Here is a 14,089-nt window from a genome sequence, read left to right on the forward strand (position 1 = left end):
AATATATTTTTTAAATCAAAACAAATGTCAGAAATTAAAAAACAGAAAAAATATAACAGGAGGAGCTTACCTGGGCTCCTCCACTGTGCGGCCCAGCCAGCTGGCTGGCCCAGCCGGCAGCCGGCCCAGCCCACCTCCCTCCTCTGTCGTCTTCGTCCCGACAGAGGGAGGGGAGTGTGGCCGGCGCGCGCGCGCGCCACCGCGCCACGCCACCTGCTCGCCTGCTTGCCTGGCCTCCCCTCCTCGCTCGACGCCCTGGACGACGCCACGCCTCTCCCCCGGCTCTCCTCTCCTCTCTCTCGCTTCCCCTCTCACACGGCCGAACACCACCGTCGCCGCCGTTCGCCATAGCCACCGTCTCCGGCCACCCCTCGCTCCCCCGACTAGCTCAGGAGCTTCGCCTCGACTCCCTCTTCCTCCCCACCGCTCCACAGCTCCCCGGAAGCCCTGCATCGCCGCCACGTCGCCGTTCCCCTCTTCGGGCTCCGACCACCGTCGCCGTCGATTCGCCGTCTCCAGCGCGTCCCCGAGCCCGCTTCGACGCCCACTGCAACCGCGGTGAGCTACGCCACCGTTTCCCCCTCTCCTTCCCCTCGTTCCCTCACCGTAGCCACCTCCCCACCACGGCCGAACCTCCGCCGTCGCCGAGCTCGCCGTCGACGCAGCTCCGGTGACCATTTGGTCACCCCGGCGAGTCCAACGAGTTCGCAAGACCCCGTAGAGCATCCCTAGCGCCTCGCTTTGCTCGACTTCGAGCTCCAGCACCGTTCCCGTGCACGACCGAACCCCGGCGGCCGCAGCCGAGCTCGCCGCCGTCGACTCCGGCCACCCCGACCCCAACGGGCTCCGCCAAGAGCTGCGGGTTGGCCTCAGCTCCACTCCGGTGGTCTCCGCGGTCCGTTTGGTGGCCGAAATGACCAAAACCACTTCCGCCGCCGCGTCGGGCTTGCCGGCGACTAAACGCCGGCAGCCGACATTAACTTTGACCACGGGTGGGCCCTGGTTGACTCCCCTGAGTCAATGACAGGTGGGGCCCAGCCCTGTTATTTAAACAGGATTAGTTTTAATTAAGTTTTAATTAAAATAATCACCCTGACATGCGGGACCCACTGTCAGGTTTGACCTGGACCAGTTCCGTTGACCTGCTGACGTCACACTGACGTCAGGCTGACGCAGTAATTGATTTTCTGGATTTAAATTAAATCAGGAAATTCCAGAATATTATTTAAACTTCAAAAATTCATAACTTTTATTCTGTAACTCCAAATTGGACAAATTATATATGAAAAATGATCAGAAAAATCCAATCTATCCATCTGTACTATTTTCATGCATGATCAAACAAGTTAAATTGATGTTTTAAGCAGAACAAGGAAAAGCACTTTAAAAAGGCCATATTTGAATTTGAAATTTGAATCCTTGATTCAAATTTGTTCAAACCCTTCTGGTTTTAGTTGCATTAGCCCAATACACTCATATTGCCATGTTTCATGCATGCATCATATTGTTGCACATTGTTTGGTGATGTTTGTGTATCGGTGCTCTCTGCGACAGGTTCTTTCCCCGAGGAGTACCGTGATTACCCTAACGAAGAACCGTATCAGTGCATCGAACCATCAGGCAAGCAACCAACCATTTGATCATATCGATACAATCCCATGTTCTCGCTCCTGCTCTCTTTTACTGCATTAAGACAACGCGATTCAAACTGCTGTGTGCTACGGTAGTTGAACCCATTTCCTCTGCATGACCTGTCATTGCCACAGTAACTAGATGAAACCCACTAGCATGTGTAGGAGTTGCTTGAGCCATATGTATGTGTTGTTCCTACCTTGCTATGCCTGCTATGCTTAGAGTCGTGTCAGGTCTGGTTCATCTGGGTGATGGGCTGGAGTGAAATGATTATGTCGGTAATGAGAGTGGTGTGGTGAACACGATTTGGTAAAGGTATCGATGAAAGGCCATGTAGGAGTACATGGTGGGTTGTTTCATTGAAGCCGACCTTAAGCACTGAGATCTGTATGAGTGATTTAAGAATCAGCTACTACCATGCATTGGGCCCGAAACCAATGGACCCTCTCGGCTTCTTATTCACCCTAGTTCTCCGTCCAGGAGTTGCAAGTAGTTTCTGGTGTTTGTAGCCTACTGGAGGCCGTGGACAGCGCTGACCGTAGGGGTGGGCTGTGATGCGGTAGGTACGTGGCCGGGTGTACCGAATACCCGTTAGGTATCTCGGGAACCCTGTTCACATCGTTCGGGGCCGTATGGGAAGCCTCGGCCGGACTCCCTGCGGATGGAACCTGAATAGGCGATAAACCTGGACTGGAGGCTTAGGTGATTAGGTAGGTCGTGGCCGACACCCACGTTGGGCTTCCGCTTGAAGGTTGCCGAGTACATGTCGTGTAAACGACGGTAAGTGGTGAGAGCGTGTATGAAGAAGTACCCCCTGCAGGGTTAACATGATCTATTCGAATAGCCGCGTCCGCGGTAAAGGACTACTTGGTTGCCTATACAGTTCATAGACAAGTAAATGGAAACTACTAAAAGCCTCAAGACAAGTGTGAGTGCCGAGGATGGCTCTTCCGTAGGAAGACGGAGGTGGATCCTCGGTAGTGTATTGAAGTGGTGAGTAGTGGACTCGTGTGCGCAAAACCATTTCAAGTTGGAGTATCGTAGGATAGCCTAGCCAAGAGTCAAAGCTGGCTTGCTGCAATAACTCCACCAACCCTTCTTGATACTATGCATGTATGTAGGATCTGATGTAAGTCTTGCTGAGTACCTTTGTACTCATGTTGCTATAATCTACATTTTTACAGAAGACGCTGCAACCCCTTCTGATGGGTTCTATGTAGACGTTGACATCAACGAGTAGGATAAAGACCCAGGTGGTGACCCTGAGCTTGTGAAGGACCACGTAGTATAGCTAGGCTTTCCAAGCCTCTTTTGTTTTACTAGTTGTCTGTACTCAGACAAGTTACTTCCGCTGCTGGTTTGTATGACTGTATGACTTGTATGTGGGGTCGTGAGACCCGTACCTTTGTGTATGTTATGTATGGCTCACTGAGCCTTAAATAAAGTACTTGTGTCATAGAGTCATGTTGTGATGCTTCGTTGTATTTGCACATATCAAGCATATTGTGTGTATGATTGAAATGCTTGGTATGTGTGGGATCTGACTATCTAGTTGTTTATCTTTAGTAGCCTCTCTTATCGGGAAATGTCTCCTAGTGTTACCGCTGAGCCATGGTAGCTTGCTACTGCTCTGGAACACTTAGGCTGGCCGGCATGTGTCCTTCTTCGTTCCTGTGTCTGTCCCTTCGGGGAAATGTCACGCTTTGAGTACCGGAGTCCTGTTAGCCCGCTACAGCCCGGTTTACCGGAGTCCTGCTAGCCCAGTGCTACAGCCCGGACCCACTTGCTGATGACCGACACGTTCGAAGCTGGGTCATGGATGCCTGTCCCTGTAAGTCTGTGCCACTTTGGGTTTACGACTAGTCATGTCAGCCCGGGCTCTTTATCATATGGATGCTAGCGACACTATCATATACGTGAGCCAAAAGGCGCAAACGGTCCCGGGAAAAGGTAAGACGACACCCGTGGGGATACCGTGCGTGAGGCCGCAAAGTGATATGAGGTGTTACCAGCTAGATCGATGTGACATCGAGTCAGGGTCCTGACAAGGCGGCTGGCGATGAGGAGCGATCCGGAGACCCTGGAGGCAGAGTGAGCTATTGCGCGGGCGAAGAGGTTCGGAGAAATTTCCAAATTTTTGCCCGTGACTATATATAGCCCGACCTTGTCGGTCTGACCGAGTGGAACAACTCGGTGGCACCAAGATGCATAACTGTGTACAATTACAGCAACTCGGTGTGACCGAAAAGTTCAAATCCGTTGCACCGAGATTGAAAACTTAGATCAACTTAATGATCTCGGTAGGACCGAAATGGAGGAATCGGTCAGACCGAGAATCACAAAGAGGTTTTGGAAGTTTAAGTCTATGACGAATCGGGGACTCCGAGTGCTCCTCACACAGAGTGGTTCGAATCTGACTTGATCAAATTTTGTGATGTAGCATGAATAGAGTTTGAGATGAGAAAAGCATAGATAGCTAGAGAAAGTTCTTAGGCATTCTTGTCCATCCACTTGGCAAAAAGAAAAGAAGCCAAACAATCAAAACAACAAGTGGATGTCCTTTAATGAGTAAAATATGCACCAACATGCTCACACAATAAGATGGCAAATGAAATATGTGGCAAAGCATGCACAACCAATTCTAGCATCTATCAAACAATTGGCGATGACTAGGTCATCTATATATGAGTATATTGACTTAGGAGTCAAATGAGAACATTTGATCATAGGTCATACTCATCGTTTAAGCTCAAGTGGGGTTACCACTTTTACATAATGCATTGATGTGTTCACACCATTAGAGTTGCTTTGACTCAATTCTTAGAGTTAAGCTCCCCCTAGATGTGAGATCCCCCCTTAGAGGGATGAACTAACCTTGGGTTTTGTCGATGATGACTTCATGTAGGTGTCGAAGATGTGGATGCTCAATGTTGATGTAGATCATTTGGAGCAATCCTTTGAGTGAGTTGCACTTTCAACTTACCTACATGGGTTAGTCCCACAAGGAACAAACAAGAATATCCATAGACATAGAGTGATGCACACACAAGATGATGTCCATGAAATCATTAGGTTGCCTTGTCCCTTGCCTTACTAACATGAGGGTTTGTGACTCCTTGAACTAGTGCAAGATGTGGAAGTTGATTGCACTTGTTCTTGCCATAATGATATGAGTGAAGAATGTTGGCCGAGTCACCCTCAAGAACTCTCTAGTTCTTCTTCTTCGGGATCCATATCATCTTGATGGGAATCCTTGGAGTTGTAGTTGTACTTGATGAAGTAGAACTTTACATAGTCTTGGGAACCCACTTGAACGAGGCCTTAGGTGCTTCTTCAAATGCATCAATCTCTTCTTGAAGCTTGTCCTTGCCTTTGTTCTTGTGGTCTTGTGGTGGAAGATCATCTTGTGCTTGTGTTCCCTTGAAGGAAGTAGGATCATACTTCTCTTGTTGAGGAACAAACTTCGTCTTGGGGTATTGATCTTCTTCCCACTCAACTCCATTGGCACTGAACTTTCGTTCAAAACCAACACCTTGATTCTTCCGGTGCCTTCCTTGCTTGTGTACAATTTCCTCGAATTGCTTACTCCCGGCAAGGCTCTTGTAAACACCTTTCTCTATAATTCCCTTCAATAAGCTATTTTCTTGCTCAAGTGTAACTTGGCTAAGAGAATCATTAGTGGAATCAAGAGGACTACTAGAAGCAACAGTATTAGATTTGACATTGTTATTGTTACTACTAGAGGAAGTATCTTTCTTGTACTTGTTACTAGACTTGACTTGAGGCATGTAAGTAGATAAGAGTAAACGCTTGGCAATGTAAGAAGAACTTTTCTTGCGAAGATCATCATTGATTGCTTTTAAGAACTCATGCTCTTGCTCAAGATTGAGCATTTCAAAGCGTAACTTCTCATGAGCCCTTAAAAGTTCTCGATGATCTTCGAAGATAGTTTCATGATCCAACTTAAGAGTGTTTAGTTCTTGAGTTAGAAGCTCAATCTTCTCCTTATCATTGTCATTCGTTTTATCTTGACTAGCATGATTAATTGACGTTTCATCATAGTATTCATCACTAGAGTTGTCAACAAGTAAATCATCATCCACAAGCAAGTCATCTTCATCACTATTGAAATCAACATACTTAGGATGTGTTACCTTTGGACCTTTGGCCATGAAGCATCTTCCAATTCCTTCATTTGGTGAATCAAATATGTCGTAGGAGTTGGTTGACACAAGTGCTAGACCGGCAACACCTTCATCTTGAGTATATTCGGAGTCGGAGTGATAGCTTCTCTCGGAGTGATTGTCGGAGTCGGAGCCGGATACCCATTCACCAACATGAACTTGATGTCTTCGTTTTCTGTAGATCCTTGATGACTTGTCCTTCCTTTCCGAATCCTTGCTTCTCCATGAGGGTCTTCGTTCATAACGATCATCTCTACTCCTCCTCTCTCTTGGTGGTGATTCTTCTCTTTTGCTCCTTCTTCTTGGAGAATCTTCTCTTCTTTTGTAGGGTGCCATACACTCATTGGAATAGTGTCCGAGTCTCCCACAATTGTAGCAATTGCGCTCTCGACTAGAAGATCTTTTGTCATTGTAATACCTTGACTTGGAGCTTCTTTCTTTGCTTCTACTCTTGTAGAATTTGTTGAAGTTCTTCACCATTAAGCTCAATTCTTCATTGAAGGTTTGTTTCTCACTTGATGATGTGGGGGCTTCACTTGAGGCTTTGTAAGCACCACTTGACTTGTTGTGAAGTTCCTCCTTATCCTTGAGTGACATCTCATGAGCAACAATTCTTCCAATGACTTCCGTTGGCTTGAGATCTTTGTAGTTTGGCATCATCTGGATCAATGTGCACAGGGTATCATACTTTCCATCCAATGCTCTTAGGATTTTCTTGCTGATGAATTTGTTGGTCATCTCTTCACTCCCTAAGCCGGCAATCTCATTTGTGATAAGTGCAAGCCTAGAGTACATTTCAGCGACACCTTCACCATCCTTCATTTTGAAATTGTCAAGCTGACTTTGGAGCACATCCAACTTGGATTCCTTGAAAGATTCGGTACCTTCATGCATGTCAATCAAAGTATCCCAAATTTCCTTTGCATTCTCAAGACGGCTGATTTTGTTGAGTTCTTCGGGGCACAACCCGTTGAAGATGATATTGCAAGCTTGAGCGTTGTATTGCAGCATCTTCAATTCTTCCGCATTAGCTTCACGGTTCAGCTCTCTCCCATCAAAGAATTCACCTTGCAAGCCAATACAAATAATTGCCCAAACGGCGGGGTTATGTCCAAAAATATGCATTTTCATCTTATGCTTCCAACTAGCAAAATTTGTACCATCAAAGTAAGGACCTCTATGGTGATAAGTTCCCTCACTAGATGCCATACTCTCCTAGGTTGTGAAACCAAGGCTATGACCACCAAAAGCTATGGAAATCAAAGCAAATGGAGACCAAAGCTCTGATACCACTTGTAGGACCTTGAAGTATGTCTATAGGGGGGTGATTAGACTACTTGACCAATTAAAAACTTAACCTTTTCCCAATTTTAGAGTTTGGCAGATTTTAGCTACTTTAGGACAAGTCAAGCAATCATCATACTATTCAAGCAAGCATGCAAAGAGTATATAGGCAGTGAAAATTAAAGCATGCAACTTGCAAGAAAGTAAAGGGAAGGGTTTGGAGGATTCAAACGCAATTGGAGACACGGATGTTTTTGGCGTGGTTCCGATAGGTGGTGCTATCGTACATCCACGTTGATGGAGACTTCAACCCATGAAGGGTAACTATTGCGCGAGTCCACGGAGGGCTCCACCCACAAAGGGTCCACGAAGAAGCAACCTTGTCTATCCCACCATGGTCGTCGCCCACGAAGGACTTGCGTCACTAGCGGTAGATCTTCATGAAGTAGGCGATCTCCTTGCCCTTACAAACTCCTTGGTTCAACTCCACAATCTTGTCGGAGGCTCCCAAGTGACACCTAGCAAATCTAGGAGACACCACTCTCCAAGAAGTAACAAATGGTGCATTGATGATGAACTCCTTGCTCTTGTGCTTCAAATGATAGTCTCCCCAACACTAAACTCTCTCTCATAGGTTTTGGATCTGGTGGAAAGAAGATTTGAGTGCAAAGCAACTTGGGGAAGGCTAGAGATCAAGATTCATATGGTAGGAATGGAATATCTTGGCCTCAACACATGAGTAGGTGGTTCTCTCTCAGAAATGGTAAGTTGGAAGCGAGGTTCGTTCTGATGGCTCTCTCCACGAATGAAGAGGAGGTGGAGGGGTATATATAGCCTCCACACAAAATCTAACCGTTACACACAATTTACCAAACTCGGTGGGACCGATTCAATAGACTCGGTCGGACCGATTTAGTAAACCTAGTGACCGTTAGTGATTTTCGGTGGGACTGACATGCATCTCGGTGAGACTGATTCGGTTAGGGTTAGGGCATAACGTAATATCGGTAAGACCAATTACACAAAGTCGGTGAGACCGATTTTGGTAATAAGCTTTCCAGAGAGTTGGTCAGGTAAACTCGGTGGGACCGATTTGCTCTATTCGGTGAGACCGAAATGTTACAAAAAGGAAACAGAGAGTTTACATTGCAATCTTGGTTGGACCGATCACTCACTTCGGTTAGAACGAAACGTTACGAAGGGAAATAGAGAGATTACAATCCCATCTCGGTGAGACCGAGATCCCTATCGGTAAGACCGATTTGCTTAGGGTTTGTGGCAGTGGCTATGTCTTTTGGAATCGGTGGCGCCAGATAGGAAGAATCGGTGTGACCAATTTTGGCTTTGGGTTTAGGTCATTTGTGGATGTGGGAAAGTAGCTGAGGGTTTTGGAGCATATCACTAAGCACATGAAGCAAGAGGCTCATTAAGCAACACCTCATCCCTCCTTGATAGTATTGGCTTTTCCTATAGACTCAATGTGATCTTGGATCACTAAAATATAAAATGAAGAGTCTTGAGCTTTTGAGCTTGAGCCAATCCTTTGTCCTTAGTATTTTGAGGGATCCACTTTCATCATCCATGCCATGCCATTCATTGAGCTTTCCTGAAATAATAGTCTTGGAATAGCATTAGCTCTTTGAGCTATATGTTGTTATGAATTACCAAAACCACCTAGGGATAGTTGCACTTTCAACTACCGAGGCAGCACATCTGAGGTTAAATTGGTCAGGTTTGGCGTTCTCTAGTGCAACAATGAATGGAGTGCTGATCACTGCAAGCCTCTAAGCCTAAATGACAAAACCTCCGCAGAAGCTGAATTTGTTTTTGAAACATCAAAGACTCAAAAATTTATTTGCCCATTATTTACTTGTCAGGGCGGTGGATTTTAGTTTGTACGATAATGTTGCATCCACCTAAAGTAATGAAAGTTCTTACGGAGACTTCCTAGTAATTCAATCTTCGTAGGTGCAACATTACTCCTAACATTTGTAATATCAGTTTGAAACTTGTAAGTATTCCCATGTCCTCATTCCTACTTTTTTAGAATCCTGCGAATCAAAGAGGTCCTGAGTTGGTGATGATGTTATGCCTGCCATCTTTCACCAATAGCCGTCGGATCTAGATCTGACGCATAGAAACAAAACTTCTGCAGTTTTGCAAAATGATGCCCGCACTTGTTCCCTATTTACAAACAACTCCTTGTCTCTCACAACCAGCCTTATCTCCTCCCCACGACATCTAGAAGGCCATGAAAAAATCTGGCGCGATGGCCGCTGCCGCCGCTATCCACCCCCAATCTTGGTGTTTCGGGCAATGCACAGGCATGTACGCACGAGAAATTATGTCGAACACGGCTAGTTCTAAGCTGGCTAGTTGTATAGCTATCGGCATCCTGGATTTGGGGGTATCCAGCCCTGCCTTCCTGCGGCCCACCGCGTGGCTCCATCGACGGCCTGGTACGGCCCAGCTTCAACACCAACACCAAAATACCCTCGCGAGGGGCCAGGCCTCGCAAGGCGGGCAACGCCAAGACTGTCAGTGTCAAAACCGGCGGATCTCGGGTAGGGGGTCCCGATCTGTGCGTCTTAGGCTGATGGTAACAGGAGACAAGGGACACAATGTTTACCCAGGTTCGGGCCCTCTCGGTAGAGGTAAAACCCTACTTCCTGCTTGATTGATATTGATGATATGAGTAGTACAAGAGTAGATCTACCACGAGATCGTAGAGGCTAAACCCTAGAATCTAGCCTATGATGATTATGATTGTGATCGTCCCTCTAGGGACCAACCTCTCCGGTTTATATAGACACTGGAGAGGGCTAGGGTTTACACGGAGTTGGTAACAAGGAAGGAAATATAATATCCGGATCGCCAAACTTGTCTTTCACGCAAAGGAGAGTCCCATCCGGACACGGGACGGAGTCTTGAGTCTTGTATCTTCACGCTCCAAGAGTCCGGATGCAGTATAGAGTCCGGCTGTCCAGATACCCCTAATCCAGGACTCCCTCAATAGCCCCTGAACCAGGCTTCAATGACGATGAGTTCGGCGTGTAGTTTTGTCTTCGGCATTGCAAGGCGGGTTCCATCTCCGAATACTCGAAAGTAATTATCAAACACTTAGACCGTGTCCGGATCCGCAGGATGATATTCACATACCACCGTAGGGGGCATAACATAAATATGATCTGCTCGCAATCTTTGTGCGTCGTGTCCTTGTACCGTGGCTCGGCCCATCACGAACCGGTTTTTGTTAGCCCACCTCGATATACGTTGCGAGGCGGTTTTATTGGCACGCCCCGCCAAAGCAGAGATCGTGTTCCGCTTATTACGGGATCTTCCATCAATACGGGCGTGCGCCATCCCACAATGACTGTTGGTATGACTCTGTGTTTTTAGATAAGTCTCAAGCAGTCACGCTGAGGACTCTTGATATTCACCCCCTTTATAAAGGGGCCAAGGCCTATACCTCTTTTCCACCACCCTTGCACCCTTTCGCATCTCGAGTTCTAACACCCGAGACCCAAACTCAAGCACCCCAGATCCTCCAATATGTCCGGATCCAACCTTCAAGGCCGGTGGGTGGCTTCCTCGATCAAAGAGGAGGACATTGCGAGGCTTAGGGAGGTCGGATACCTGACTACCAACATTCAACACAGGCTTCCTGCTCCAGGGCAGGTCATCCCTACTCCCGAGCCTAATGAGAGCGTCGTATTTGTTCCTCACTTCCTCCACGGCTTGGGCCTCACCCTTGATCCCTTTGTGAGGGGGATTATGTTCTATTACGGGTTAGATTTTCACGATCTAGCTCCGGACGCTATCCTCCATATCTCGTCGTTCATCATTGTGTGCGAGGCTTTTCTCCACATCACTCCACACTTCGGCTTATGGCTCAAGACCTTCAATGTGAAGCCGAAGATGATTGAGGGACGACATGCAGAGTGCGGAGGTGCCATAATAAGTAGGAACACCGATGCCGCATGACCAAAGGGTTCTTTCCCAGAGGTATCCGATGTATGGCAGCGGAGGTGGTTTTACGTCACCGCTCCCAGAGGCACCAAGTGGGTGGCCGCCCCCAATGTCCACTCGGGCCCTCCGTCACAACTGGCGTCATGGACCGACGTAGGACGGAGTTGGAGTCCCGCTAGTGATGTACCAATACTGCAGAGCCGTATCCGGGAGCTTCTTGAAAGGGACATTAACCTTGTCAGCATAATTCAGGTAATGCTAATCCGACGGATGTTGCCATGCAAACGCCGACCTCTCCATATGTGGGAGTTCAAACCAGAGGGTCCGCGGACTATTAAGCACTTCTTCGGCCTAAAGCTCAAAGGGATGTGTAAATTATCCTTCGGACTACAAATAAAGTGTCCGGACACCACCGAGGATGCGGGCCTAAGCTGCAATCCCCTAGATACCCAAGTAAGTAACCCTGAAACCGGACACTTCATTTATATTTGTCATAGTCATTATTCTAAAAGTCCTCCGTGACCAGGAATGGCTCAGCAAGGCGGAGAGAATCAGGTGTCCGGCGCCACTTCCCGAAGGCTCGCCTAGTCCAACCATAGCCAAGATGCTTGGGCGGGTGCTCAGCAAAATGCCCTCGGGGAAAGACGAAGGGAAGAACAGAGAAGCCGAACTTCACACACTGCACATCCAAGCCGGGGGAATTGCTACCTCCCGTAAGGAGGATAGTCGGGAAGGGGAGTCTAAAACCTCCTCCCCACGCGGGAAGAAGACGGCCGCCTCCGAAGAATTGGAGACGGAGGTGCCCAAGCAAGGGAAGAAAACGTCACTAGGGGGCCCTGCCCCGAAGAGCGCCCTTACTGCGTCATGCCCGCCGACGGGCCAGCCCTCAACCGAGCTATGAGTTAATCATAGATTCGAAGGTACTGTATTTCTCTGAGGACAATAACTAGGATTCATTTTTTTGCAGTCCGGCTAGCAGATCTTCTCAACAGAGTTCGTCTTCGGGGGATATCCCTCCGGAGATGATGGAGAGTGAGACCCCACCAACCTCTCCGCCTCATGAGGCGTGTGAGACCGAGGTGTCGTCGCGGAGGAGTCCAGATCTGCCAAAGCCAGAAGCTAATCCTTCAGCCGCCCTGAGCCCGGAGCGTTTGGCTCCCATGGGGGGGCGATGAGAAGGGTCCGTTATAGTTTGGTGTCCGTCCAGACATACTGACAGGCCTTCTAGAGCGGTCCGCACTCTCAGAGGAGCACTGCTTATTGATGAGCACGGTGCTCAAGAAGATTTCATCCGCCACAAGCGGTTTGAATGAAGCGTTTACGAGCCTGCTCAGAGGCTTTGAATTATATAATGAAAAATACATAATTTCTGGCTGTGAGGCACGCGCTAGGTGTGCTCCATATGTATAGTAGCCCCTGAGACTCTGGTTGCCCGCCCTAGGCGGCAAACGGAGGATCGTAATGTGTAAGTAATGATTGCGCTGTATATGTGCGCAGGTGTCTAAGGATCCGGCAGCCGACCAGTCCGTTGAAGTTGCCGAACTAAGGAGGCAGATTGGAGCTATTGATGCCGATATCATGTTGGTGAATGAGCGGCTGGATGAATCACAAGGTATGTGCTCTGCTTTCCTTGTTATGTTGTGTAGGAAAATTTGAGAGGGGCATAACATTAATGCGACATACTTAGACTGCAGATGGTGCTGCTGCTGGGGGGCGGAGCTTGCCCAGGCCAAGGAACAAGCTCGGGCTAGCAATGCGGCTGCCCTAAAGCTGGCCGAAGAGTTGAGAGCTGAACAGACTGCTCATCGCCGAAGCGAAGACAAGATAGCCGAAATGGCTGTGGAGTTGAAAAATGCCGCCGACCGGTATGAGCTCCTTGAAAAGGAGAATCAGGTTAATTCGGCTGACCTGAACAAGGGACCTAACACGGCCAAGGAGATGCGGACCGAAATCAGGGATGTGCGGGAGGAGCTTCGACAGGCCGGAAAAATCGCGGCTGGTAGCCCCTACTTATTGCGGATGAAGTTTTTTGATCCGACGTATGCTCCCCTGGACCGACGCTGGAGTCCTGCAGGCGCATATGCGGACTTGGCGAAGAGTACAGCTGATGCAGCCAAGTTTTTCGAGGATCAAGGTGATAAAGAAGTGGAGAAGTTGTTCTGGTCGCAATTCAATGCTCCTGCGCGCCCATTGCCGTTAAGTGAGAAGATGGCTGCCGTGGCGGAACTTCATAGGTTGTCCAAACTTGCCATGCGGTCTGTAATAGACCATGTTTGGCCGAAGGAGGCGAAGCCGGGCAGTTATTTTGGTTTAGTGCAACAATTCCTTGGCGCCGTATCACAGATCGATGCCATGAGAAGGTCGACGTGTATAGAGGGTGCACGAATGGCTCTCGCCCGTGTTAAAGCATATTGGACGGATATGGAGGCCACCATCGTTGCAACCCAGAATCCGGCGGGAGGCCAGGATCGAGCCGAGCACTACTTGGAGCAGGTAACAAAAGGTGCTCGTTTGATAGAGGCTCTGTGCTCGAAGAATGTAATGTTCGAGTGACAAATCGTGTCATTGTAAAAACAATGTTATTTTGATTATGAGGCTATATTTATACTTTGTGCCTGAAAGTATTATTTGTGCCTCCTGTGCGGCCGTTTTTATGTATATGTGTAATTCTGAAAGTTAGCTGTCGTTGGCTTCAGCCCCTACGCATACAATGCGGGGGTGTTCGAAAAAAATATGCATAGTCACACTTGATCCAACGTCTTGGTCCATTAAGGAGGTGATCGCACGTCGAACTAGGCAACAGGACTATATAGCTGTAACGCTGTCACTTAGCCATAGGAGTTTGATAGTGGGGCTACTATGTAGCCCCTAGTACTTTTGCGTGCATCCGGATACGGTCGCGTGTGTACATGACCGGGAAACGTCCCTTCATTAATGCGGAGGAATCCTAAAGATTCCGGTAAGTCTTCAAGTGGTTGAACAGTCTCTCGCTATATCATGATAGTCAGTTTTTGGCTTTC

The sequence above is a fragment of the Triticum dicoccoides genome, chromosome 3B (assembly GCF_002162155.2).
Source record: "Triticum dicoccoides isolate Atlit2015 ecotype Zavitan chromosome 3B, WEW_v2.0, whole genome shotgun sequence".
In the NCBI taxonomy this organism is placed as follows: Eukaryota; Viridiplantae; Streptophyta; class Magnoliopsida; order Poales; family Poaceae; genus Triticum; species Triticum dicoccoides.